General features: G+C 46.9%; 1 pseudogene; it reads right to left on the reverse strand.

Moving 5' to 3' along the window:
* Positions 1 to 200: 200 nt before the first annotated feature.
* LOC116668678 lies at positions 201 to 1,868 on the reverse strand (annotated as a pseudogene).
* Between the last annotated feature and the right edge of the window lie 6,622 nt (positions 1,869 to 8,490).

Here is an 8,490-nt window from a genome sequence, read left to right on the forward strand (position 1 = left end):
GAGGCCCATGTGAACAGCAGGCTTCCTTTTGCTTTCATCTGTGAAAGTTTCTTCTCAGGTAAAAAAAAAAAAAAAAAAAAAAAAAAAGACCCAGAAAATTAGCCACTTTAAGTCCCCAACCTGATCAGGCACAGAATTTTCGTAACGCTCCCAGCATGAAAATGTACTAATTAACGAGGATACGGAGAGCTGGCGGGTCTCTATCTGAGCCCACGAAACCCCTGGGCCTCCAGCAGCCGGTAGGTGACCTGGCCGTTGCAGCCCAGGCCTGGGTCCCTGGCGGCCACCGTGGCCAAGTAGGCCCCAGGTGGGTTGTTCTCACGGACTGACACCTCATAGACCTGCCGCGTGAAGAGCGGCGCGTTGTCGTTCTCGTCGCTCACGCACACCGTGTAGGGCCACACGGTGCGTAGTAGGGGCGAGCCTCGGTCCTCGGCCACCAGCGTCAGGTTGCACTGAGCGATGTACTCGCAGTCCAGGGACGCCGTGGTCAGCACCGGGTAGCTGCCGGCCTAGGCCGGCTGCAGCCAGAAGCGCTCGTGCCCCTAGAGGGCGCAGCGCACCTGCCCGTGGGAGACCGAGTCCCGGTCCGAAGTGAGGACGAGCGCCACCAGGCTCTCGCGCGCCGCCCGCTCTGGCACCAGTGAGATGGCTCTGGCCTCTGGCGTCCCGGGCCCGGTCGACATTCGGCCCCACCCAGACCACCCCCACTCTCTCCCCCATCCCCGTCCTCCGAGAGCAGCGGCGGCGAAGGGAGAGGCGGCAGGGGCGCCTGGGGCGGCCAGCGGGGTGATGGCGATGTCAGGCGCGTTGTCATTGACGTCGCGGATGCGCACGATGACCTTGCAAGTGGCTGCGCGGGACCCGGAGCCGCGGAACTGCGCCTGCACATCCAGTTCCTAAGTGTCCTGGCGCTCGTAGTCCACGGGCCCGGCCAGGGTGAGACGGCCCGAGCGCGGGTCGAGGCGGAAGAGGCGGCGAGCCTCGGGCGGGGTGCGGGCCCCGAAGGCGAACACCACGTCGCCGTTGGGGCCTTCGTCGGGGTCGGCTGCGTCCCAGGTCGAGTAGCAGAGAGCCCACCGGCGCGTCCTCTGCCAGCTCCACCTCGGCCACAGCGCCCTGCGGGAAGGCAGGACTGTGGTCGTTGGCGTCCAGCACGCGCACGCTGAGGGCAGCCGTGGCGGAGCGCGGCGGGCGGCCCCCATCCTGGGCCACTAGCCCCAGGCTGTAAGCGGCCTGGCTCTCGCGGTCCAGCTCCTGCAGCAGCACCAGGTCCGCGCACTGGGCGCCGTCCGCTCGCGTCTGCAGCTCCACGCGGAAGGGGCTGTGCGGCTCGGCCAGACGCACGCTCTGCAGCCCGTTGGCGCCCACGTCCTCGTCCACCGGCACCTCCAGCGGGATGCGCGTGCCCACGGCCGCACCCTCCGACACCTCCACGGGGATCTGGGCCCGCGGCGCGTGGTCGTTGATGGCCCTCACCTCCACCTCCAAGTGCACCGGCCCGAACTGCTCCTGCGGGAAGCTGACCACGTTGAAGGCCAGCACGCATTGCGGTGCCTGGCCGCACAGTGCTGTCAGTACAGACCCGCGTCTCCGACCATCAGCTGCCGGTCGTCCTGACCCACTTGGATCAGCGAGCTGTTGAACTTTATCCAGCAGAACTGTCCTGGCACCTCACGTTGGGAATTAAGCAGTATGTGGTTAGACAGAACACCGATGATGGTGCCGGGGGCTTCTTTCTCATTGGTGAGGATATTAACAGTTTCAGTGCAAGACCCTGACACCAGCAGTAGCCACAGAAGCAGCAGGGACTCCAGTCCAGCCCTGCATAAAGTGTCAGAGGGGAATCTGAGCCTCCAGTGAGACATTTTTGTTCCTCAAAGGAAAAAAAATCCGAGTCTCTGCACCCAGACTTCCAGCCTTCTCAAGCCCTCCTGAGTGCAGTCAGGAGACACTCGCCCTCTTAAATACTTCTGATCACTAAACCCTCTCTGCTGTGTAATAGCTTTTCTCTGCCCCAGGCCCAAGCATGCTTTTCTCAACCCTGCAGGGAAGGTTGCATAGAGAAGAATGTGCAGAGACGTATTCATCTGGGCCAAGCTGCAGTGTCCTGGCCTTGGGGTCATGTTGTTCCCTTCAAAGAGCTCACAGAAGGGCCTGGAGAGCTTAAACAGCGGCCAGGGCAGTGCAGGGGGTCATTAAGATCCCTATAGAAGTTTACACTATAAAAATGTACCCCGCTTGCTTTGCTAGTGTGCTGGATTTTCACTTAGTATAAGAAGGGGTCTACTGCCTCTTTAGTCCTTTCTGAGCGCAGGGTCCTCGGACAGAGGCACAACTGCTCTTCTTTTCTGCCATTTGGAAACAAACGCCTTGCCACCCCCAGTTATCCATCTATATTGGGTCATCGTTTCCTGTAGTGAAAGATTCTGGGGAACAGCTTCTCCAGAGTCAGGCAATGTCCAATCAGAGAGGAACTGTTTTCCAAAGTAATCATTTCTGAATAGTTTTTCCGAAGCAAAGAAACCATTAACGATGAAATTCAGCCCCTTCATCTCCTTTTATGTCAGTAATTACTTATACATGAAGACTCAGTGTCAGCCAGGGAGGTTTGTCACCCACAAACCACTGTAAGGGATAGTTAAGGCGAAGAAAAAGATTTAGGGAAATATATTGCAGTCAGTCTTGTTAGAAAATGGCTATAGACCAATTATTTTTAAAAAGCCCTTGGCTGAAGTAAACCACGGGTGGCCTGATAGACTGAAGGCTAGAGAAACATTAAACCATCTGTCTCAAGCACAATAAATAGTCCTGTGTTAAGTTCTCTTTATATGCAAGGGGTTCTAAATGCTAAACAGTCCCCCATGTTAATGGTGACATTGTTCCTCACACCATGGAGTTGTCATCAGTGCAGAGCATTCTTTAACCAGTGCTCTTGAATAAAATCAGTGAGCAGGCAGAGTTATTAATATGCCCAGGCTATTCTTGGCTCCTCCATGATCTGTAATGTTATTGATTCCTGCAGAGACATGACAGTAAGTGACTGTTTTTCCTTCTTTCATTCTTAAGAGGAAGTTGCACTTATTTTAGTACCAGGATCTGTGAACCCAGCTCCGAAACGGAGCCACCTTTGATGAGATAATTAATTTCTAGGGGTTTTAATTTAGTAGAGGATTTGGCAATGACTCTAGTTATAAGGACCAGAAACCGACAGAGAGGTACAGCAGGGAGCAAGGGTTGATTTGGTCGGGTACTCTGACATCCTAAAAAGAAAAAGAGCTTCATTTTGTTTACTTTAGATTTTTTAAATTTTGCTGGACGAGGCATTCCTCTGAGGAAGGAAACAAGTCTATTCAGTTTAGTGAGAAGAGATTCCTTGTAAGCCAGTGTCCTCACTGGTATAAAGACAGTTTGCTTTCTTTTTTAGAACTGGGTCCCCCAAGGAAGCATCTGGGTATTCAGCCCTTGGGTCTCAGGGAAAACAAGAGTATCTGATCCCTTTACCCAACTTAATTCCTAGATGCCCCTTAACTGCAGGCTGAAAGCTGATTGAGCCAAAGCCTTTTAAAAGGCACTTGCTTTCATGCACAATAGCCAGGAGAGGGACCCATTTAACCACAGTCCAACTCTTGGTCCTTCCTCCTCTCCCTCATCACACACAATCCCTACCAGGCTTGGCTTTTGCCAGTCTTCAGATTTATTGTTGCCATTCTCAATCAGAAAAACTGCTCAGCATCCTGAAAATGAAGACTGGTCCACCATTCTATCTACAGAACACCAAACGATCGAGATAAAATATTAAAAAGTGGTCAGGCCATCATACCCACTGCCTCCACGATGCTAAACATCTGGACACTTAATGTTTGGAAACATCCAGGGTATGATGCTTAAACGCTTGATTGCATTTCCCCCCACTTCTCCTCCAGCTGTCTGGCAGCAAGGAGACCATCTCTGATAAGGAACGTGCTCTTATTGTCAGTGATTCATGATTAGCATTCGCTTCGTTTCCTAGTAAACAAACCACCTTATTAAAACTCCGCTTTATGAATGAAGGACAGCTGGAGTTTCCAGAAAGAGACATTTTCTGAGGCAAAAATCAGTTCTGTGCCAGTAGAGTGACAAGCTAAATAATATAGAAACTGTACGATCTGTCCCCCTAGGGATGTGTCATCGGGAAGCCGTGTTTACAGCCCTGAGCTCCGGGTGCTCTCCCGTTCCATCCTGTCAGCTCTGTTAGATAGAAATCTGTCCCAATATTAAAAGCATTGTGGCAGAAATTTGCTTTATGTTGCTTGTTTTCCCATTTGCTAGCATATTGCCAAACTATAAGTCCATAAAATGTAGTTTTCATCTCTGTTGGAGTCAAACATGGAGCAAAAGAAGCAGTGGGGTGGGGGTAGGGGTAGGGGTGGCTAAGGCCACCGCAGGAAGACCGAAATGGAAACAAAGCAGCAGTTTGGGCCTCTTGCTCAGGGGGAGGGGGAAGGATTTGGGTGAACCCCCTACAGTGTTTACTTTTGTTCCTAAAACAAAAGCACCAGACATGCTGGTGTCCCATCCCCACCCCTGAATGCCAGGAAACTAGACCTGTAAAACAGGATTTGCATTCCAATCATTTCAATAAAAGACTTTCTCTTTTGCAGAACAAGTTAACACCCGTGTGTCACTTCACACACTAAAGCACGCTGTTCATAAACTAAGGTAACTTTCACCATAAATTGGGGAAAATGGTCCCCTAATTCAGAATAGTGCCTTAGCATATTCCGTGTTTCTTATTACATAAAACTAGTAACATATGTTTAGGGGACAAAAAATGAAGCCACTGGAAAGTTCCTAATGTGAAAATTTGGCCAGATTATGGTGTCCACATGTCAGTAAGCATCAACTTTTACAGAACCTTGAACTGATACTTCCCTGGCCCGGAAACAGTTTTTGTGCCATTAGAACAAATCGCTCCATGTGCTATACTGAGACCCATTTTCATTTCTCAGCTGAACGAACAATTCTGGAGACAAATGAGAAAAATAATATCCAGTACAGTGTTGCTCTCTTCAAGGAGCAAGTTCTAGAAATTGAAGCTATTAAGACTGTTGGAAAGAAAACAAATCAACGTAACAGCTGGGGTTTTTTTTTTTTTTCCATTTTTTTTAAATCATACCTTGAAAAAACTAAAATCATTCTTCAGCAGTTTAGCTTCCCCCAAATTGAGAGTAACTGTTTTAAGTAATCTCGTAAGAAATGTCATTATCTCCCATTCCTGTTACCCCACTGCATAATCAGTCTGTTATTAGGTCTTGGCTGCGCAGTCATTTATAGGAAAAGTTACCAGTAAATTGCTGGTCCTATTTGTAAAACGATTTCAGGGAAAATAATTCAGCCCTGAAGTCAGCCAAAATACTGTCTACAAGCATAGCCTAGAAACAAATGGTATTTATCAACTACTTAAGTGCTTCAACCGAGAGAACATCACAGGGAACCACGACAGAGGATCAACACTAAGTGCAGATTCCCCTTAACATAAAAAACAAGGATTTAAATGGTATAACCTTCACTTAGAAAAAGTTTCCTGGAGGATCATTGCATTAATATTAGCAAAACTAAATAATCTTAAAATACTACATAAAATTAGTCTTTAAACTGCTGATTTTATTAGTCTAGCTGTATGAAGGAAATTAAATCAATGAATAATGAAAAATACTTTATCTTTTTGGTTCAGGGATGCCTCAAACCCCAAAGGAGCCAGAGGAATCGACTGTGGTACTTGACTTCGCGGCTCAAGGACCATACTTTGTATTCTTACCACCTTGTAGGAAGGAAAGCCACTCCCTCTCCTCCACCCAAGAACGCTGCAAAGCAAGAGAAGAATACAGGAATACCGACTGAGAAGCAGCTTTTCATCTATGCCTCATCATCGCTCTTCCTCTTAGCTGAACTTCTTTATTCCTCTCTACACAAAAGCTTGTGACCAAGTAATCAGAGCACTTCAGGGCCCTTTATCAATGGATATTTGATCAACTGTTGGTAACACAATAAAGCTCACAGCCTTGTAGAAGAAAATACTTAAATGTTAAAAAAAAAAGAAGCCATCAGAATTCAGAAAAGGCGCAGTGCCAAATGACATGGAGAAAGTCACATCAAGTGCAAACAAGAAGTGATCTTGGAATTTACAGGTAGAATCACAGTCGGCCAGAACTGCCAGGGATGAAGAGAACCTGGGAGTGATGGGGACAAGCTGTGGAGAAAGGCAAGGACAGACAGAGCCTTTTATTGGAACTGAGTAGACCAGTTGGTTGGAGGAGATGGTTTTTTAGAACACTGTGAGGTTGCTTGAATGGGTGGCACAGCTGAGAAAGACCGTGATGCCAAGCTAAAGAGTTGAGACACTTAAGGCAGCATGAGAAAGCACTTAAGCATGGAGCAAGGGGGTGATAATGTGTATTCTATTACAGTAGTGCCCCCTTATCCAAGGGGGAAGTGTTCCAAGACCCACAGTGGATGCCTGAAACCACAGATAGTACTGAACCCTGCTACACATACTATATTTTTTCTATACATATATACCTATGATAAAGTTTAATTTAAAAATTATACGTAGTAAGAGATTAACAATAACTAATAATAAAATAGAACATTATAAAAATATACTGCAATAAAATTTATACAAATGTGATTTCTCTCTTTCCCCCTTTCTCTATCAAAATATCTTATTGTACAAATTTAATACCTTTTCCATCCTAACTAAGCAGTTCTCATGCACTGTGGCCATAGCTTTTACAGTTTGAGATGCAGCAACGAAACTAGCACACATTTCTTTTTTCTTCCTCACAATTTCGTGGATAGAACGTGCATACCATAGATCTTAGCAACCTCAGCATACAGTTTTTTTTCTTTCCTCATTATGGGGCAACTTTCACCTCTTCATTTAAAGGAAATGCTTTATGGCTTCTCTGTTGCATATTCGAATTGCCAGCATCAGTACTCTGGCACTTTGGGGACATTGTTAAGTAAAATAAGAGTTAAGTGAACAGAAGCACTGTGGTGCAGTCAATGTGATAACCAAGATGGCTACTAGGTAACTAGGAGGTGGGATACACTGCACAAGGGATGATTCTGTACCGAGTGGGATGGAGCAGGACACGTGAGATTCCATCACCTATCATTCCAACAGCATGCAGTTTAAAAACTTAGGAATTGTTTATTTCTGGAATTTCCTATGTAGTATTTTCAGACCCTGATTGACCACAGGTAACTGAAACCAGGGAAAGTGAAACCACAGATAAGGGAGGTGGGGGGAGCCACTGTATGAAAAGTAATGTAGACAATTGCTTTTCCTGAGCACTGGTGAAATCCTCAGAGAGGACTGTGTTTTATTGGAAGCTTTAAACCATGATCCAGTACAATGACCAGCTTATCATAAATATTTGCCAAATAAATGATCCAGGCAGTGTGTATGCTATATAGCTTCTGCCTACCTCAAAACCCACCTGGTGGCAGAATGAAAGAAAGGCAGGAAGCAAGAAGAAGACCAGTTCAGGTGCCCCTGCAATCTACGTACCAAAGGTTGATGGCCTGGACGATGACTTGGAAGAAGCATAGGGTGAGAACATGAAGAACATTGCAAAGGAAGAATCGGGACGATTCATGGCAGGTGAGCTCTAGAGGGTGGACAAGAGAGAACAAATAAGTGACTCCACAGCTGTTGGATGGGTCAGACTTTCTCAGTATTCCCAAATACTGAGGAATATAGTATTCCCAAGCAGAATTCCCAAAGGCTCCTGCTGTCTACCAGCTGAAAGACCAAACACAAAAGGCTTTATCTCTACAAACCTCAATGTCTTTAGAAAAGAATCCTACTTTGAGGGGTTGCTTTGAGGTTTAGGTAAGAAAATGTGGGAAGAGCAAGAAGCCCGGTGCCTGCCATTGTGTGGGGTCTCAGAAGACAACTAGATCCTTTGTTACAGGCCTTTTGCATATCACATGGTGATTGATTTATGTAAAGGTATATTTTGTAGCCCCATTATGAGTCCTTCTAGGTATTAATTATGTCTTCATCAGATCTGCGTCCCGGTGCCTAGTATGTTGTCTGCTACATGAAAGGCTCATTAATATTTTGGAATAGTTGCGAGGGTCCCACCACCCAATCACCCAAGGCCACCTCTTCGTAATTACATCATCTGAATTCCAAACTAGAAAACTGGCTAAAGGATCATAAGCTTAGTCTATGGAACTTGTCGATTATGTTAGACTTCTGCAAATAAGTGAGGCTTATTGGATAATATGCAAGACTTGGCCCAGCCACATGTAACTAGATTTTTAAGTCTCAACACTGCCTATCGCAGTACATTGGACACTTGTTCCTGCTCAGCATCCAATTTTCTTTTGAGAAACTACCTCTTCACTAAATCAGTCCATGTGAGTAGGGTATGATAGACACCCCCACCCTTGGGGCTAGGATGGCCACATGACCCAGGCTTAGCCAAACTAAAATAT

Source organism: Camelus ferus, chromosome 14 (genome assembly GCF_009834535.1).
Source record: "Camelus ferus isolate YT-003-E chromosome 14, BCGSAC_Cfer_1.0, whole genome shotgun sequence".
NCBI classification, from domain to species: Eukaryota; Metazoa; Chordata; class Mammalia; order Artiodactyla; family Camelidae; genus Camelus; species Camelus ferus.